Raw genomic sequence first — 15,618 nt, forward strand, 5'->3', positions numbered from 1 at the left:
CACCGCCCTTTCCCTGCGAAGCCCTTCCCCTTGTTGCCCGTCCTTTGGCGCCTCGTGGTGATTTCTGCCACTCTCACAGTTGCTCGCTTTCCCCCCCGCTCACCTCTACACGCCCGCCCGGGCGCGGAAGCGCGGCTTCAGCCGCATGCCCCGGCGGCACTCTTCGCCATCTCCCTTTCCGCCGGGACAGGCGCCTCCAGCAGCTCTCCCTCCCCTCCGGCACCGTCTCCCCCATCCCGTTCCCCGCCCTAGGGCAGCCGAGCAGAAAAGAAGCCTTCCCCGCTGCTCCCCCGCCGCGGAGGGCTCGGCCCTCCCGCCCCCAGGGCCCGCTCACCTCCCGGCCCCCGCCGCGCCCGGCACCGGCTTCTGCGCCGACTCGGGGCGGGCAAAAGCAGTGGCCCGTACGGGGATCGAACCCGCGACCTTGGCGTTATTAGCACCACGCTCTAACCAACTGAGCTAACCGGCCCGCCGTGTCCGCCGTTTCCGGGAAGTGGCCATCTCCCGCGGCGGAAGCACACCGCTCCGCTCCCGCGCCGCGGGCGGGGCCGCTCGCGCTGCCCTGCTGACACCCGCACCCCTTGCTCAGGGTTTGGGGTGCGCTCCCCGGGGCGCCGGCTACGCTTCGTTGCGAAGGCCCTGACGAACCAGGGACGGGGCGGGGGTGACCAGCATCTACGGAAATTCACCCAGGGGTAGAGTTGAATGAGACTGGAAGCAAATACCTTCCCTGGAAGGATACAGCAAGACAGGGAAGAGTTAGTCACAATGCCTTTTTATCCCTATTTTGTGTCACACAGTCAAAGGTTTCTGGTTTAAAATGTTAATTTTCCTGGCTTAGACTGTAATAAAGTTTTTCAAGTGCTTGGTCTTCTTGGCAGAGCTCATTATAGAGGAAAATACCAAGGAATACCTGTATCACAGCTTGGGATGAGAGAGACTGATGCAGGATCACTGAGATGACAGCAGCCTGTTTTTTCTAGTCCATCCGCATCCCCACACACATACTTCCTCTGCCTCACTCACCCCATCAGTTCCCCTTTATTGCCATTAGCCCACCTGCTACCAGCACTTTCCTCAGCATCACCAAATTCCCCAGACCTCATTTTGCCCAGCTTTGTCATAAAATCCTTCACCCCTAGGAGCCAACCGACTAAATCATTCATCCCATTCCTCTTCAGCTGTCCCAGCCCTCACACATCTCTGCCTTCCAGTCCTGCCACCCTCCTCATCACCATTAGTCTGCACTCACTCAGTCACCTCTCCATCCATACAGAGGAGCATTCGCTCTTTTGTCTCTGCCCCTTTCTCCCAGTAACTGCAACTGCCCTTAGCTTTTGCAGCACAATATACAGAGTCATTACTGTACCTGAGCACCCATCCCTTGATACTTCAGCTTCTCCTCCTTGACTAATTGAACCTCTCGTTTACACCACCACCTTTTATCCACCTCGGACATCCCATTTTGTGGGACATGGTTTAATGGGCATGGTGGTGTTTGTTGGTTGATGGTCGAACTTGATGATCTTACAGGTCTTTTCCAACCTTAGTGATTCTGCGATCTTTCTCTTTGCCCTTACAGAAGGGCAGCAGTCAGTTTTATAAAAAACAAATTATAAGGGGCCCCAGATTACAGTGCATAAGTAGCAGTAATCGAATAGTAGACGACTAGCTTTGCTGTCCAAGTGTTAACCTCTGCCAAAGAGTCCCACAAAGTATATGCCATCTCTTTCATTCTTGAGGGTCTTGTTTCATCAGGCCAGAAAACTTTCCTGCAGGCTGTCTGGGGCTCTCGAACAAGCAGAGGAAGGAGCATGGGGGGAGGTGGGAAAGGGAGAGGCTCCAAACTGTCATTTCTCCTTCCCCTTTTCTATTTGATCTCCATGAAGTAACGACCAGCCAACTGCCAGGAAGCACATGTGTTCTGGGGTCTTGATAACCAGCTATATTTTCTGGGAAATGTCACCCTGGGTTAGGCTGAACTCACTCAAACATTCAACAGCAAGGCCACATCTGGAATCTTAAGACAAAGCTGAAAAGTGAAAGGGCAGAAAGGAAAAGTGCTTCCAAACAAGCCACAGCATGGGCCTGCGTATGGAGTCTGGGTAGTCTCCAGACTGATAGACAGAGCGTAAGTGGCAGGTATGGAACAGCAGACCTTCGTTTGCGTGTCTGGCACACGGATTCTCAGTCTGGTTTTTGGTAAGAAACAGTAATTATTTCTTTGGTCAGTTGCTCCATAGAGAGCAAGGGAGCAGGGCTGAGGATCAATCGTCTTTCTGACCCAGAAGTAGCTCAAAGCAGTGATATATTGCCTCTTAATTCACAGCTGTCCACCATTGTTTTGTAATCAAATCTAGTCCAATTATGTAATGCTGGGATGGAAAAACTCTGTGCCCTTTGGCTATTTCTTTCCACTGCCTCCTAGCTAGGCTAAGCAGACTTGTCTTTTTCCTCAAAGTTTAATTAGCCACATGCCAAATGCCAACCCCTGTTGTTCTGAAACCCTCCTTCCGCACACAGAAATAGCATCCTACCTTTTTAGGAAGCTTTGTTGTACAAGCAACAGATTTTCTGTGATTAGGCAGCAACAGATAACGTAACAGTCCAGGAGATCAATGCTGCCTCCAAGAAAACAAAATTTTCTAATTGAACAGTAACCTCTGGTTTCTCTCCAGTGTGTGGGATCTGTACTGTCAAGCAAAGAAACAAACCAGCCTCCAATGCGAAACAGTTGCCAGGCTATATATTGGGCATCTGTAACATTATGGAATTTAGAGGTTGTACACGCAAAGTGTTTGCAAGCATTTTTTGGCACCATTGATGTTAGTGTTCACAAGCACTTTATTAAATAGAATCTCACAGCTCTAAGGGGTTTGCTAATTCAGGGCCTCAGCTAGACATCTCAACACCTTCAGACTTTTACAGCACATTTAGAAATTCTGCTATAATTTTCCCCCTCAAAACCTTACCGTTATATAGAGTATTTTCAAAGACTCTGAAGCAATTCTATTTAAACAACCAGGGGCACAGACAACAGGAGACTGAAGAAAGAGCAAAGTTCAGGAGCTCACGTTCCACCTCGGATCTTCTCTTCCATGCCTGTTCCCTCCCTGCCACAAGTCACCCAGCATCCGCCCTTGTTGTGCCCCTTTCCCTGACCTCTCCCACGTCCCTGCCATCCACGCACGTTACCGACATTGGCAACAAGCAGCGTGCTGAACGCAGCCGGCACTCCCGGCCGTCCCCCGGCACAACCTGCACTGGCTGTGCTTTGAGCTGCAGTGCCAAGAGCTATGCCTCAGTATGTTGTCTACAGGGGAAAGCTGCGTTTTCCTCTGCCCCAGTGTTGTTCAAAAAGTATAGCTTTGGGCATTCCACAGCCATGTCCTGTTTGTTCCTAATCTCTCATCAATTCATAATTGACAACTCAGGGAAAAAATATTCATTAACTGCCCAAATAAAAGGGTACAGGGAACTAAAGTTACCAGCCTGAGCACTACCCAGGAATTTATTAATAAGCTTGCCATTGAAACCTCACTCAAAAATGCTAATGCAAGTTATTTGCATATGCCTGTGCATCCACACAGAATAAAGACCCATAATGTTATATTTAATAAAATTATTATTACCTCAATCAAAGTAAATGTTTGGTGGTCATAAAATGTGTGTTGAAGTATAGCATGTGTATGCATTCTGTATTTATAGCATTTAATAATAGTCAGTTTTGAATAAAACAGTCAAGAGGACCATCCTTGTCCAGCCATTATCCATGTTTTGAACTAGATATCTGCAGACTCAAGAATCAAATCTAGAAACAGGACATTATATCCAGCATAACCACCACAAGTTCCTGGAAGTGTCATGCTTTGGACAGAATAACCAAAAAGTTTACTTCACAGCTTCTCTGTGTTGGCCAGCAACATGTGAGGACAACCCCAGAGTACCAGGAAGAAGAGGAAAAAAACCTTTGCCTTCAACCATCTAAAGCAAACCACCACCTGGGAAAGCTGGTCTTGATGTCTGCATGCTAACACCATGCTTATTTAAGGCCAAATTTACCAGAAATCTGACATAGGCATAGGCTGTCCAAAGGACAGCATAAGTCCCACACATTTCTCAGAAGACCTGGACATTCTCTACAGCACAGGGATAGAAAATGCCCATATTCAGTATATGTTATGCCCCCCTAAGATACTGTAGCTATGCACATACAGCTAACTCCCCAGACTGAAGCCTTGGTATAGTATTGTTTTAGTGCCCAGGCTGGTGGTAGACAATATTAAGTAAAGACATTTTGCTTGTTTGCCTGTCTCACAGCTCCTGGATCCAAGTTGTGCTCCTGGAAAATATTTTGAGATGCTCTGCAACTCTCAGCCTAAAGCTAACACCAGGCATCAGTTTACCATTTAACATGCCACATTAAGCCTACAGTTAGCATTACAGGGTTCACCAGTATGAGTTATTATGAATACCATCTCATTATTAGTGCTGAAATTGTTGGCAGCTTTTCCATTTTTAAGTAGTGCTATTTGTTTCGTTCCTGCTACGGATGAGCAGAATGGATTAGACTACATAAGCTTCACATCCAATTCAAGTGATACTCTTTTGCAGATAGAAATACTGATTTGATTTTCCCCATTTTTACTCATAAGAAGAGTGGTAAGTTTAAGCCAGATCAAACACTCATCCCTTTACATTTCAGAGTAATTTACATTTACAATTTGAAGGCAGAATTTAGCTATTGCTCCAGAATGATTTGAACCCTCATTCTAGAATACCTGTTTTATAAAGTCAGTTTCCTGATGGCTTTCTAAAAAAACCAGAATGGTAAGAAGCCAGAGTACCACGTGATTTCACTAAAATCTGCTTGCAGAGGAGTATTCTTGATTATTTTTAAGCAAAGAGAGTAGAAGAGCCTTACGATTTATTTTTATGTTCTGGGGATGCTGGTCAGTGCAGTTCTTTCAAACTTGAATATTCAGGGAGGTATGTTTTACAAGGTACTTCTATTTCAAACAGAATCAGTCAGAAACACCATGGAATATCCTGACCTAGTAGGGTGTTTCTCCCTCCCTAAACAGACAAATTCAGACTTATTTTTGGTGAAGTTACTGAAATTGCTTCCTTCACCTACTTTAGTTCTTCCCCCCTCCTTCCAGATGCAGAGCTTACAGAGAGGATCAGTACACTAAAAAGAAAATTACATTGCATTAGAACAAAACCCACCTTCTATTCAGTGAAGTTTTACAGAGCGCCTGGCATATTAGGAAAAAAATCTTCCATTTGTATCTCCAATTTGCATTGTACTGCTAAGTAGTTTTATTAGAATTTGCAGTGTTTCCCTGTGGAAATGCTGATTTGTGATCACAAATGTCTGTTAGCCTTCATATAAAACCACCAGCCATGGTGGTCATTTTTGTTAGACCCATAAAACCTGCCATTTCTGGCTCTCCCATTTCTTCAGTCCATGCAGACACCCATGTCTTCTGCTCTGTAACACACCCAGTGGACATTAAAGTTCCATTTGAAAAGAATTAAAAAGGACCATAATTTTTATGCGATTAAATTGGACCAATTATTTCTTGAAGCCACAAGCATATAATTTCCTATAAGCACTGAAGAAAAATCAATATCCCAAGTTCATAAATTATTTATTACTCATCAGGCTGCCATTTGTTAATGCAACAGAAGGACACCATTCTGGACCTGGACAAGAATTCCAGCTTTCATTCATATAGATAAGGATGCACACCAAAAACAATAAACCCACTAACAGCAGTCCAAAAGGCAGAAGTACTCAACTTCCTACGACCATGCTCCCTGAAGATAGCTATTTCCAAATAAGAAACACCAGCATACAAAATACCTTTATATTACTAAAATATTGCACGTGGTTCTTGCCATAGGTGACGTTTGAATATTTTGGTGGGTTTCTTCCTAGTTTTGGACTCCGGTCCACATAAAACCTACAATTACAGCTAGTGTTTATGAAGCAAAGTTTCTGAATGCTAGAAGCAGTTTACATGCTACTTCCAAGTGTTTAAGAACTATGATAATAGTTCTATACTTGGTGTTAGTTTTCTTAATGTCTTGCTCTAACCAAAGATGTAGCAGTATATACTGTTTATCCTCAGGTTTTTTGTTGTTTTTTATAAACCTAGCATCCTCTTTTAGGTTTTCTCAGCTTCCTTCACAAAGTCTACATCATCGTCACTGCTCAGCACTCGCATGGCTCTTTTCATCTTTACATATAACAGCAATTAATTTTTGCAACCACCATATGCATTAACATCTATTTCCATTTATGCAGAGGAAGCGGCTGAAGTATTCGGAGAAATCAAGTATTCAAGCAAGGCAAAATGCTGTCACTCCACAGTTCACATCCTGATGCAGGTCTATCGAACCATTACACCTCTTCAGAAAAGCTTTTGGGGCCAGTTAGAGAAGACTCACCCTGGCACCCGTTATCCCCAGGAGCACAGGGGTCTCATTACCAGAACAGCAGTACCTGGGCATGAAAGCACAACTGGATCAAGTTCTATCAGGGTTAGCTCCCTTTTCTGTCCTCCTGACATAGATAAATAGTACAACACATGGTTTATTCTGTATATGCCTTTGTGATGTGACCTTGGAAAAAAGTGCCTGTCTAATCTGAGTGGATACGAAAGTCGCCATGTCACTGCCCAAATAAAAGAAGGCTTGGTCCAGTGTTATTAGGTCAAACACTCATTTATCCTGTGAAAGCCTACTCTGACCAAAGTCAAAAGCAATTTTGATCGCACAGTGCTGCACCTAGCTGCCTCTGGCTGGTTTCAGAGTTAGAAACCAGCATGTCCAGAGGGAACACAATACTTGAAGTCGCAGGATGTTATTTGAAATACTGCTCCTTGAATTGTGACTTTTTTGTGTTAACCTAAACAGATACACGTCACTTCATCATCCTAAGCCTGGGAACACAAGTTGTAGAATGATGTAATATACTGAATTTCACATGTCTACCTGTTGCCCATTGGAGTTTTCTGGATCCAACCATTCAAAAACTATACATGATCTCAGAGAGCTTTCACTTTTCTTAAAAGCCCAATCAACTAAAAAGGTGTCCTTAAGAATATGGGCAGTTCCTCCTCCTTCACATACCATAAAGTTCTTCAGTCAATTGAAAAGGGGAAGCTTGGTACATTTATCAATCTAAGATCAAATCATGAAGATTCTTAATGTAAGGCTTTTTTGCTTACTGATGAGCATATCTATAACTACACTGTCTGTAAATTCACTTTTGATCAATTTTTAAACAGTCATCTGTATTTCAGTAAAATTGACAAAGGAACAGAGATCTGAGAGTTGTTAATTTCTTACACGCATTAGGAAACTCATCAGTAGGTAGAAGAGAGACACCTCAGCCCCCATCTTGGTAAAGGAAGGCCAGAGTCTCCATTAGACATTGGCAAACCCGAACACACATTTCTTAATAGGACAGAGGAAGTGAAGGAAAAAGGATTCCCAAGTTTTGTTGGTTACAGAACAACTTGTTACATACCAAATTGTGCAGAACTGAGAAACTGAAAACTCAAAGTTGAACCAGTTCCCTAGATGTTCTTTTCCATAACAGGTTGATATCAAGGTCCAATATCTTGACAAATAGGTTCATTTTGGAGAGGACACTTCAGTTTCTGGATGTAAAGATTTTCATCTACTTTTAAAAACTCTTCAATACAAAGAAGAAAAGGGTTTAACTAACACAAGCTCATAGCAGCCCACCTTTTCTGGGGCTAGCTCTTAGTGTCGTTTGACACTGGGAAGGGAGTGGGATTTCTCAGCCATGACCAACTAATTTAGAGACACAAGTTTCATCCGTGTCCTCTGTGCTGCCAAGCCACTCCAGTTCCCATTCTGGAGCAATACAGCATGGCAAGACAGGAGCCTGATCCAGCTGTTACAGACACGGTGGTTGGTACAGCATTGGAGCAGTCTGTTTCCAAGGCATGGGTCTAATAAATATCAGCATTGTCCAACCAGGAATATCTTTTGAGTTTTGTACACCGAGAAGTACGAGACAACTTGCACAGCCAGAGTGTAGACTGAAAGCTTAGCAAGGATTTATGTACAAAGCCAGACCCTGTTGGACAGGATCAATTCAAACAGAGGAAAGGAAAAGAGCAAAAAGCCTTTTAGGCAAGTCTTGAAGGAGGATGACCTTCTGGGACCCTGCTGATTACTTACATGATTTCTTGCCAAGAAACAAGTGCTGCACTGCTCTCCAGCCTCAGCAGCCAGCATTATGGATCCCTGCACATTGGTAAATTTACTTCCAGCCCCAGGCTCAGCTGCAGTTGCTGAATATGGTGACGGACTATTTTTAAAACATGGTATTGAGACATATGCAAAGCCTAAGAAAAAAAAAATCAGTCCATTTCAAGGTGGGGAGATGGTTTTGATTTCATTTTAAAGGTACAGAACTGAAAGTAGTCTGCTTTTATTGATAACCTTCACCTTCACCGCTGGGCCCACTGGCTTAGAGCTAGAGAAAGGCTAAAATCTCTTAACTGGACCCTGATCCAGCAAAGCAGGGCAGCACAAGTATAAAGGAAGGAATGACACAAAACTTAATTATATCAATCAAGTTCCAAGTAAAAAAGGCCTCTCCAGTGGCCTAGTCCAGGGTAGGAGGTTTTTGGGTTTTATTTCTGCCCTCCTTACCTCTCCCCCCCGCCCAGGCATTATATTCTTGCACAGGTAGATTTAGACTAAACACATCTTGACATGTTTTTTAAATAATCAGTAAACAAAATAAGTTTTTCCCTGACCTTTACCCAGAGTAGTTTTCCAAGAAGGATTAATGTCCTTGCCAGTGACTAAGTTTTCCTATATTCTTATTCCCAAAGCTTTCATCCCCCTGGAAAGAGAGCCTCACTCACCCCAAGAGCCAGAGGCTGCCACCTGCTATCCTGTTTCATCAGGCAGTGTGCTGCTTAACCTCCTGTTTCGTGCATCAATAGCCACCACGTTTATATAAATCCTCTGGGTGATCTGCCGCACACTGTAGGTGCCTATTCACCGAGCACAGTATCAAGGCAGAAGGTAAAGTTTTAAAATACTTAACAGCCCGAGACAGTTTGTGCGAAAGAAATTTGAAAAACTGACACCGGCAAAAGTTTAGATCTTGGCATATACAGGTTATGCTAACCCCGGTATTATTGTAAAATTGGGGTACACTAGTCACAAGGATAAGGCTTAGCACAATCTTTGCCCTGGGACAGGAGGGCGTGGGGAGGAAAACTCTGCATACAAGTCTCATTCCCAGATACCAGTTCACAGGGGATCCTTTGCACAAGGTAGTACTTTGCCGCTGCCAGTTCTGTGCATCCTACCATCAAGCAAAACACTGATACTGCTCTGCTACACCCTGAGTTTTATAGATATTTCCTCGGCATCCCATAGTTCTGTGGGTATCCTGCTGAATCCCACTGATGGTCATAAAGAACCTAGTGGAAAGTGCAGGAAGAGAGAAAATAAATTAGTGAAATGAAATTAGAGAGAGACCAAATTAATTTAAAGCAGAAGATGGGTGTGAGCTGGACACTTGGTGGTTTCTTCTTCCAGCAGAAATTAACGATATGCAGGGATAAGAGAAAAATAACCCCCTTTTCCTCCAAATAATAACATAACAATAACTGGTCTCTTTATTCTGCAGCCCTGTTATTTAGAGGGATTTCTCTTTTAAAAGATTTAGAAGTGATCTGAAGGAGAGAGGTAATGGAAGGGATTTCAAGACTTCCCAGTACCTAGCAGTATCCTGCAGGGACAGCACTAAAATTTGTTTTGAAGGTGCTTACCCCCGCTATTGCCTACATTTAGCAAAATTCTATCTGTAAAGCTAAGTTTTGTTAGAAAAACCAAGACTGCTTGTTAACAAGAGTTCATTCGCTGCAACTCAGTGATTTGTTATTCACATTTACAATTGTGCCAGACATCCCAGGCAGTGTCTGAAAACCCCACATCTTACGAGTTTTAGTAGAACCCTAAACAGCTTTTTCTAGTCACAATTTGCTTGTTCAGGATATTTCTGTTACTCAGCTGGAAATGGGAAGACAAAGAGGGAGAACAACATTTAAACCATACCATGCAGCTTTGGATGACCCAAACAAACCATGTCATGAAGACCTAGTGTGCGCTAACCCTTCCTCCATATGGTAAGGATTTCAAGCTAAACACATCCAAATAAAAGGCACCAAAAAAGTGACCATCAACATAGCCCAGCCACAATGAGCAGCAAATTCTTGAAGACCCTACGCAAATCAACCAAAATCTGGCGTTCATCTTGGCGCTCACAAAGAATAGAAACATACACACATAACCCAGGCTCACTGAAAAGACATTACAGAGCTGTAAGTAAAGCAGAACGAGAGCACCTTCAGAGCAGGCCTCCTATAGGGTTTGACAGACTTAATGGACATTTGCATTAGCAAGTGCTGCAGCTCAGCAGAGGTAGATCTGCAGGCCAAGCAGTGGGTTTGGAGGGTAGTGTCCACTCCATAACCATCCCAGGACCATTACTTTATGGTAGGTCTAGCACGGTCCTGCTGAGTAAGCAGTCATTAGCTTTTGAAGTGCTCTAGGTGCACTGCTGACATCTTTGCTTAGTTTCACCTTACAGGAACCTGATTCACTTTTTCCAAATTGGTTCTGTAACAGGGACAATTGGGAGACACTGGTAGAAGTGCCATCTTCATCCAATCTAACACACTAAAGTAGATACAGTCATACTTATTTTGGTATCACCAGTGCTCACATTTACTCAAAGCTTGTTCCCACATCACTAGGCTTACCTCAGAGTTTGCATCCAGAGGGAGGGAATTTGGGGCTGAATTAGCCACCTCCAATGACACAGGATTAAACAAAAACTGCAGTCAAACTTAAAGAAAAATGAAAGATAATACAATAAGAGTGTAAGGCTACATTGCAGTGGATCCACCACCAGTTTCCTGTATGATGTTGGTTAAGTAGTTTACCTTCCCCATGTCTCATCCTTATCTCCAAGAACATGAGAATGAATACTGAGAGCTACTCAGATATTAAGAGCAGCCATACAGCTATAAAAGGACAGCAACTGAGATTAAAAAGTGTCAGAAGATTTTTAAGTAGAGAGGTCAACTACATAATTTCTATCTAAACCCACAGTGGAAACACCTTATTCCCAGAGGTACATGGCCGCAACTCTTGAAGTTGAGCTTTTCTCCACTGGAATCCATCTCATTGTTTCTCTGGTTCCCTCTTCTATTAGAGATTTTGCTTAGAAGACCATCAGAAAACAAGAACAAAGTGCACATACACTCATAAGTTCTTATGAACTTTACATTTACAAGAAAAAAACTCAAAAAAGCATTAACTCTAAATGAGTGGTGCCCGAAAGCTCTTAAAAAACACATTACTTTAACAAGTAGGAGTGGCAGCTTTTAGAGGCTAGTGTTATCACAGCAAGATTTGAGTTAAAGTGGAGCAAAGAAGAGACAAGACATGTTCTGACATTCACAGCAATGTACAGGAAGCAAAGGGCATGAGAAAATAAGAAAAAAAAATCAAGCAGTTGAAACTGAGATCTACTAACAACAGGAGATGCTGATAAAACCACAGGCTCAGTGAAGTGAGAAGTGCAAGCGACTCCTCTCAGGGAATCAAGTCATTGATTGATCACAGGCATTTTAATCTACTCTATTTTAGTTAGAATTCAGTCAAATATATGATTTGAAGTGGGAAAGTAAGCATCTTGAAGAAAGTAATCTTTATGAATGCAATAGATGTGGATAATTTTGTAAAGAATAAATCAAGATAGATTTGCAGTGGGCTTGATTTAATTGCAGAGGGAGAAGAGTGACCATTTCCTGGCAGAGAACTTGAATATACTTGTGAAAGAAGTTGTGTTTTTAAAGTAATCATGTGCATCATGAAAAGGGCAACAGCCACACAGCAGTAACTTGACATGCAAATTCCTGCCTTCATTCAGTCCACGTATGCACATGCTGATAAGAGATTTAAGCAGAAAAATATTCATTTTGCATCATAATATGTAGAAGGGATGTAGTTGTTGGCTCTGGAAAAAAAGCTGCTTAGAAACAAGAAAAACATGCTACTTCACAAGCCAGCATCAAAACATCAGGATTTTCATTGCTGCTTTAGCCTTTTGAATAGAAATAGGCTAAAGTATACTGAGCTGACCACAAACTGAGAAAGGTGTTATTATAGCAAAGTTTCAGAAAGCTTGTAATGTGCACTAATGGGGGAATGAACATCTAGTTTTAATATTTCACTGTAAAGAAAGAAATGCAGCTAAACTGTTGTTTTCCCCACTGAAACAAGATGAAGTTAGTTGGACGTGGCTCATACCACAGTAGCTGCACACTTGTCCATCAGCTTTCAGCACTTAAAACTGACCACACCAACAGCAAGAGATGCTCACTTGGTTCCTGGATAGATTTGTTCTGGTTGTTCATTGTGGGCTCTGTTTTTTCTCACTGGCCATTTTCCCTGTGTGGTAAATATAAAGCAGACCCTCTTGTTTAGGGTGATATGTAAAGCGGGAATCATGAAATAAGGCACACCCGTAGTGGGTCTCCCTCAAACGCACTGGAATCAAGACCTTGAGAAGGTGCTCTCTGGTTACAAAACAGAATGGATTTTGTCTGAAGTAACTGATGCTCTTGTCCTTCTCCTCACCCTGTTAGCCACATCTGCAGTAAGAGCTCTGACAGTGTCCAGCTTTCTTCCTCCGTTCTGATCCTGCTCTGTTTTTACCTACATTTTCCTAAGGCCTCAGGATCATAACTCTTATTGAGACTTCTTTTTCCATAAAACTTTTTCAACTCATGATAGTCCCTCATGTGGCAGTAAAGTTATTAATATTTAATATTGGAGAGGTCTGGCTGAGAAGTTTACCCTAACTAAAAGCTGTGATTGTCTCCAACACACCATTGCTGAGCCAAGGTAATACTGGGTGTGCCACTCCTCTAGGCTCCACCAAGAGCCTTCTCTCCATACTGTCACCTTACTGTTTGATTCCTTGTTAGAACTGTGGCAGCTAGCAAACTACTTGATGAGCCCATCTCTACCAGGGATGGACACGTAGCTTTGTAAACATCAAAATGATTGGTTTTTCTCACCTCTTTTTTTCCCCTGGAAGAGTATATAGGTTGTGTCTCTACAATCACTTGGCAGAGAACAAGGGAGCGGAAAGGGGGATGCTGTCCAAATATTCTCACTACACTCACAGTTAATAAAGCTTCTGTCAGACCTGCCCTAAATTGTACAGTATTAGGCACATAGAGTACCCAGGTTCTGACACCCATAAAGCATCCCTATCCTGAAGTTTCAGTAGATCCCAGCCATAATTATTCTGTGCCCAGTTTCCCAAATCATCTCTTAGAAAAACTGATCATAAACACACAGACAATTTAAGAACAGTCACAGGCAATCCACTCATCTAGTGGATTGAAAAAGAATGCCAGTTGAACTGAAAAGTTTAAGGTAGAACTAAATACAGCTCCAAAACCTTTCCTCATATTAACCACAATTACCATGACTCATCGTCATTCTGAATGGTGATAATCAGGAGAAGTTTTAAAAAGAAAAGGGCAAGATCTCAGAAAAGTATAACAGTGTATGTCTGCATGAAAGAAAACACATTAATTAGTGAGTATCACAAGCACATATCTGAAGGGAAGATATCTATTGGGGGAGACATGTTTGCTTGTAAGTCAGGAATCTGACAGATAGGTCTACTAATTTATGGATTCTCCAAACAGAGTCAGGACCAACCTGCAGAGGTGTGAGGATTGCACGCCTGGGATGGACTAAGAGAGTGACTGCAATGTGTCAGCGTAAAAGCAACAGCAGGAGAACTGCTGATAGCTCCCATCATCAGCATCAAGAATGCCAAACAGGGAAAGGTAACACAGAGGAAGAACCTAAGCACCATCCCTGCCAGATAAAGCTGCCCCAGCAAAACACATTCCTCCTACATAAGCAAAGACCCAAACATTCCAATTTTAGTATTCCAGGACCATCTGAACTTCTAAGCCAAACCTTAAGCAACTGAACAGCCTTTTTAAAACAGTACACCATGAAGTCACTGCTGAAGGAAATCACACCACACCATGCAGGAGATTAAATTAACTGCTAAATCAGTATGATGATTACCAGCAATAGAAATAAAACATATATCTGACAAGTCCAAAACACAAAGTTGGCTGGATGGTCAGCTAGGAATAAATTAAAACCAAGATTGCATGCATCTGCAAAGGCATCTTCCTCCCCCAACCCCTCAACTTTTATAGCCAACCACTTTTCCAGCCTACTAAGTCAACTTGTACCTGATTACCAGAGACTGCTTGAGCGACTGCAGGATGGAAAAGATTATTGCCAACACCACAGCTACCACTCCTTCGCTTTAGTGACTTAACCCATCTTTTTCACAGCATCTCCAGTGCTGCATACTAGGATGTGCAGCAACAGTTATGAATTCATTCCTCAAAGGAAAAAGCAGAGCCAACTACTGCCAGAACACTATTGGAGGAACACCTCTAATCAGTTGTTTTAACAAGACCGATTTTCTTAAAGATTTATTATTCTAGAGGACTTTGGATTTTGTCCGATTATATGAAAAAGTTCAATCAATACAATAAAAAAAGAAGCAAGCATACTTTAATGGAGACTGAAGAAACAAAGGAGGTCACAGATATATACCTGATTAAGTTAAATTTAGCAGCTTTGGAAGTTCCTCAATACACAGCCCTGCAGAAGGAAGTCCTTCATCTATAAAAGACGCAGAGCATATATATTAGAAGCGCAGGCTGAGCTGTATAAGTCATAAATAATGTAACTCATTTAATTCCTCCCCACCTCCTGCCAGAATGGAGCAGGAACAGCTCATGATTTTCAGTAAATTTTGTTATTCAGAAATTATCTATGGAATTATCTCCATGAATTACTATTTACTTATACCTTCTGCCTGAATAGATAGTTGTTTTTATTCTGTGTTGGAAATTTCAGCTGTTTTGATTGGCATGTAGCTCACACAGCACACCTCTCCCCCTCCCCTGAGCACGGGCACTTATTGGGAACTCACAATTCCACATTTCAATCTCAAACCTGATGCAGTGATTTGTTTTCGGTGAGCCTGGCAGAATGTTTCCTTGCAAGCAGTAAGCATTCATACCATCGGTACAAGCTGAGCAGCCGTATTGACAGAGCTCTGGATGCAGAGACCTGGGCTCTAAGCCTTAGGCAGGTGATTACCTCTTAATACTCAAATACCACCTTCCTTTAAGAGTCACTAACAGCAGACAACAAAGTATGCTATAGAGGACCCAGGTATTATTAAATTCATGCAATAGTTACAAAACCGGAAACATTCATGAAAGTTCTGTGCCATATTTACACCAGATCTTCAATTCAGGTACATTGTTCACCTATAAAACCCTCCTGCCCTTGAGTGAACAAAGTGGACTTTGATCAAAGACTAGATTAGCTGTGCAGAGGGTGGGACAGCCCAGAGGATGTTACACAGGACCGTTTCCAACATAGCAATGTAACAGATGTTAGTATATTCTTCAAAAGTATGTC

The 15,618-nt window shown here is 42.6% G+C and overlaps 1 non-coding gene across 1 annotated transcript; it reads right to left on the bottom strand.

The window, feature by feature from the left end:
- Positions 1-395: 395 nt before the first annotated feature.
- On the bottom strand, positions 396-469 carry TRNAI-AAU (transfer RNA isoleucine (anticodon AAU)). Its single transcript has one exon. It is a non-coding gene; the product is annotated as a tRNA-Ile (tRNA).
- Between the last annotated feature and the right edge of the window lie 15,149 nt (positions 470-15,618).

Source organism: Gavia stellata, chromosome 1, assembly GCF_030936135.1.
Source record: "Gavia stellata isolate bGavSte3 chromosome 1, bGavSte3.hap2, whole genome shotgun sequence".
NCBI lineage: Eukaryota > Metazoa > Chordata > Aves > Gaviiformes > Gaviidae > Gavia > Gavia stellata.